This window comes from Balaenoptera borealis, assembly GCF_965194805.1.
Source record: "Balaenoptera borealis genome assembly, chromosome: 9".
Lineage (NCBI taxonomy): Eukaryota > Metazoa > Chordata > Mammalia > Artiodactyla > Balaenopteridae > Balaenoptera > Balaenoptera borealis.
The window spans coordinates 56,700,595-56,706,084 of record NC_138873.1 but is presented as its reverse complement, the minus strand read 5'-3'; the positions used below and the strand labels follow the sequence as shown (position 1 = coordinate 56,706,084).

The 5,490-nt window shown below is 34.9% G+C and overlaps 1 long non-coding RNA gene across 1 annotated transcript in view; it reads right to left on the bottom strand.

Annotated features, from left to right (window-relative positions):
• LOC309634839 overlaps window positions 1-2,378 on the bottom strand; it is a 132,442-nt gene extending 130,064 nt beyond the window's left edge. Inside the window, exon 1 of the long non-coding RNA XR_014248463.1 lies at window positions 1,989-2,378. This is a non-coding gene — a long non-coding RNA (uncharacterized lncRNA). The remainder of the gene's footprint in view (window positions 1-1,988) is intronic.
• Between the last annotated feature and the right edge of the window lie 3,112 nt (window positions 2,379-5,490).

Here is a 5,490-nt window from a genome sequence, read left to right as displayed (position 1 = left end):
AAATGAAATGACTTTGGAAAATGATTGATTAAACAAAGTTAAATATCTTTATATTTTAGCCTTTAAGATTCTAATATAATTATGAATCTAAAGTTAAAGAATACTATGTGGTATTTCCCAAATTATTTGACTATATAATAACATAAAAGTGTTTTCAAGAACACTGATTTTATATAGATTTAAGGAGAAAATCTATACTGTTTTATAATTCCAACAATAATTTTATTAGGAAAGAGTTTGGGTTAAAAACAATTTAAATAAAATTTAAACAAATATTTTTTTCTGTGATCTTTGGTAGTGATCTAAGTTTAAACTTTTTCCTGGTATTATTATATTTATGTGATATATGCTAAATAATTGAGAAAAAATATACAATTTCAAAATAGAGTAAAACTCACTCCTAAATGTAAGGCTAGACACTATAAAACTCTTAGAGGAAAGCATAGGCAGAACACTCTATGACATAAATCTCAGCAAGATCCTTTTGACCCACCTCCTTGAGTAATGGAAATAGAAACAAAAATAAACAAATGGGACCTAATGAAACTTAAAAGCTTTTGCACAGCGAAGGAAACCATAAACAAGATGAAAAAACAACCCTCAGAATGGGAGAAAATATTTGCAAACAAAGCAACTGACAAAGGATTAGTGTCCAAAATATACAAGCAGCTCATGCAGCTCAATATCAAAAAAACAAACAACCCAATCCCAAAATGAGCAGAAGACCTAAATAGACATTTCTCCAAAGAAGATATACAGATTGCCAACAAACACATGAAAGAAAGCTCAACATCATTAATCATTAGAGAAATGCAAATCAAAACTACAATGAGGTATCACCTCACGCTGGTCAGAAGGGCCATCATCAAAAAATCTAGAAACAATAAATGCTGGAGAGGGTGTGGAGAAAAGGGAACCCTCTTGCAGTGTTGGTGGGAATGTAAATTGATACAGCCACTATGGAGAACAGTATGGAGGTTTCTTCAAAAAATAAAAATAGAACTACCATATGACCCAGCAATCCCACTACTGGGCATATACCCTGAGAAAACCATAATTCAAAAGGACACATGCACCCCAATGTTCACTGCAGCACTATTTACAATAGCCAGGACATGGAAACAACCTAAATGTCCAACAATAGATGAATGGATAAAGAAAATGTGATACATATTTACAATGGAATATTACTCAGCCATAAAAAGGAACAAAATTGGGTCATTTGTAGAGATGTGGATGGACCTAGAGTCTGTCATACAGAATGAAGCAAGCCAGAAAGAGAAAAAAAAATCATATATTAACGCATATATGTGGAATCTAGAAAAATGGTACAGATGAACCTATTTATAGGTCAGAAATAGAGATATAGACATAAAGAACGGACATGTAGACATGGGTGGGAAGGGGAGGGTGGGACAAATTGGGAGATTAGGTTTGACATAAATACACTACCATGTGTAAAATAGATAGCTAGTGGGAACCTGCTGTATAGCACAGGGAGCTCAGATCGGTGCTCTGTGATGACCTAAATGGGTGGGATGGGGGGGGTGGGTGGGAGGGAGGTCCAAGAGGGAGGGGATATAGGTATAAATATAGCTGATTCACTTCATTGTACAGCAGAAACTAACACACCACTGTAAAGCAATTTTACTCCAAAAACAAAAAAATCACTAATCATTAGAGAAATGCAAATCAAAACCACAATGAGGTAACACCTCACACTGGTTAGAATGGTCATCATCAAAAAATCTACAAACAATAAATGCTAGAGAGGGAGGAGATATGGGGATATATGTATATGTATAGCTGATTCACTTTGTTATAAAGCAGAAACTAACACACCATTGTAAAGCAATTATACTCCAATAAAGATGTTAAAATAAATAAATAAATGAATAAATAAATAAATGGTGGAGAGGGTATGGAGAAAAGGGAACCCTCCTGTGCTGTTTGTAGGAATGTAAATTGATACAGCCACTATGGAGAACAGTATGGAGGTTCCTTAAAAAACTAAAAGTAGAACTACCATATGACCCAGCAATCCCACTACTGGGCATATACCCTGAGAAAACCATAATTCAAAAAGAGTCATGTACCACAATGCTCATCGTCGCACTATTTACAATAGCCAGGACATGGAAGCAACCTAAGTGTCCATCGACAGATGAATGGATAAAGATGTGGTACATATCTACAGTGGAATATTAGCCATAAAAAGGAACAAAACTGAGTTATTTGTACTGAGGTGGATGGACATAGAGTCTGTCATAGAGTGAAGTAAGTCAGAAAGAGAAAAACAAATACCCTATGCTAGCACATCTATATGGAATCTAAAAAAATGGTACTGATGAACCTAGTGACAGGGCAGGAATAAAGACGCAGACGTGAAGAACGGACTTGAGGACCCAGGGCTGGAAGGGTAAGCTGGGACGAAGTGAGAGAGTAGCATTGATATATATACACTACCAAATGTAAAATAGATAGCTTATGGGCATCTGCTGCATAGCACAGGGAGATCAGCTTGGTGCTTTGTGACAACCTAAAGGGGTGGGATAGGGAGGGGGGGAGGGAGACGCAAGAGGGAGGGGATATGGGGATATATGTATACATATAGCTGATTCACTCTGTTGTACAGCAGAAACTAACACAACATTGTAAAGCAATTATACTCCAATAAAGATGTAAAAAAAAAAATTTACAAAACACAGAAAAATATGGTTAACATTTTTCTCTACTCCAAAATATTTTATATTTATATCCATTCTTTTAGAAAAGAGAGGTCCCATTGTAAACACATTTTATATCATGCTTTTTGTAAATATAATATCAATGGTATTTTTGTTTTTATAAAAAGCATTATGTTAATTGTAGTATCTTATATTACAATTATTTAATAAACTATTATACTAATTTTTAAACTTATTTTATTAAGAGGAAAAATGAGATATATGGCAAACACTGAGTATTATTTAGGCAAGTATTAAAGTTTGTTATGCAGAGCTTAGAAGTGATCTAAGGAGTCTCTGCAAGTGATGGGAACTGGGGAGAGCTGAAGAGGTGAAGGCCTCTGATGCTGTCACCAGGTCATAGTAGAGCCCATCTATTTTATGTTGGGTTTCATATGACATTTTATTTGAATGAAGGATTCTAGAAAATAATTAGAAAAAAATCAGTGATCTACATATGTTGGTTCACAATAAAAATTAACCATAATTTTATTATTTTACTGCTATTTAAAATCTTTTCTTTCATTATGTCCATAATTATATATTGATATAAATTATTTAGTCATACCCCTTATTTTTATATATAACAAATTTTAACTTCTATTTTTTAAGCCTACTATGTGAACAAAAGCCTATTTTAATTATGCTGCTTTGTGAAACAGTACTTTTCAAGTAAAATATGATAAATATGTTTAAATATAATCATTGTAAAAGAACATTGGGTTGATCTTAACAAAGTCAACTGAAGTAAGAACTAAAGTCAAATTCTTAGCACATAATAAAACTTAAGCTAAATAATCAGAGGAAACAGAAAGGGGTCAGCTTGTTCACTCCCATTATTGCTGTCATTAGAACACTGATTCTAAAAAACCAGTAGAAAAATAATATCACCAAAGGCTTCAGACAAGGAGCTGCCTTTGTTTTCCAACCCTCTCTCTCAGATCCTAGAGCAGAGAATCGAACAAAGGGGCAAGGATGGAATGTGAGACAGTTCTCCACTACACTCTTTTGGAGCCACTGCCCTATATTGTCTCGCAGGTAGGGAGAAGCTTTGTAACTGGACATAAAAGCAACTGAAGCGCTCTGAACTAGACTGATGTCAATAAGTGAACTTGCTTCTCACGTTAAATGAAATTCACTTAACACAGCTGATAGCAATTATTAGAGAAAATGCAAAAACAATAGCAAAACAAATAACCCCAAACCAAAAATCTCATGCAAGTTGTAGCTCAATGATCTGAAATTCCTCCATCACACCAGGTTTTACTGGAAACAAATTAATGAATTTCAATTGCAGTTGGAGTAAAATCCAAACCTGGGCCATGGACCACAGAGCCATAGATCATCCAGTTCCTATTTATTTCTCCAAACTCATCTTGGGCTCCATCTTGCTCAATCTTTTTCCTTCTACATTTTAAATTTTGTTTTTGTAAATTTTTGTTTTTATTTCCAAAGTTACAAAAAAGTTGCAAGAATAGTACAAGAAGTTTCAATATACCCTTTCCCTGATTCACACATTGCTTTCATTTTGCACCATTTGGTTTTCATTCTCTCTGTGGCTCTTTCTCTTTTCCTTCTGCACATGTGCACATGCACACTTTCACGTGGTATTATTTTCTGAACCACTATATAATACGCTGTAGACATTAGGCACAGCTGACAACACCCTACCCAAGCCATTCTAGGATAGAGACCTCTAAAATAACTTATTTTAAACAACCCAGATAAAGGAAAAATCAATGCCCTACACCTCTCCCTTTTTATTCCCTAGCTCTTCGACTACATACTGAGGCTCATGCTTCTCAGTTCATGTAAGAAAGATCTTACAAAATCAAGGTGCTAGAGGGAAGACAGGCAGTTTAAACCCCAGATAGCTTCATATTATGGTTCTGTTTCACTTACTTATTTTGATTGATTGACTGATCTGAAGTGGGAAACAAAAATGTAGGAATTAGAAACCCTGGCTAATAAAATAGAATTGACAGGATCTAATGATGGTTTAGTGTGACTGGAACTTTTGTTAGTAAACCTTGTTTAAGAAAAATTCAGCTTAAAGTATTATTTAGTCAGATAATTTGAATAGTCCAAAAGAAATCAAGATAGGCCAGTGAGCCAAGGCCGGATTATCTTACGATGCAGCACCGCTTGAACATTACTCATGAGCATATTTCTTTGAAAAAGTTGTCAGTAAAACCGTCTTCTCTTCATTGCTGCACTTCAGATCATCAGTGTTTTTAGCAGCTGTGGAACAATAAAGTCCTTAAGGGACTGGGAGTCCCTAGAAAACAGACAGTGTCTTTATCCCAAAATGACTTATGTCCTTTTGATGTGTTAGGGTTCATATGGAGCTCTCATGTGGGAAATGAGAAAACAGGATCCATTTTCGGGGTAGATCTTTGGTGAGCAGAATGCCAAATTACTTAAAAATTTTTTCAACTGGCATGTCTGCAGTCACTTGGAAGATAAGATACATCTCTACAACCCTTGATTGTCTTCCAGATTCTGCAGCACAATTATATAATCCTCACCCAATTTTAGCCAAAATGCCACTCAAAAATTCCAGAAATAAATCAGTAATATATTACTCTTTTTACAATATATCACTGGAGCAGAAAGGAAGGGAGAAAATGTGAGACAGAGAAATGGAAAGACTAAAACCTACTTATTACTCATACAGAACATACAGACTCTAATGAGAATGAAGCTGATCAACTACTTGGACTGATCAACCTTAGATAATATGTCAGAGTATTGTTGGGAATGG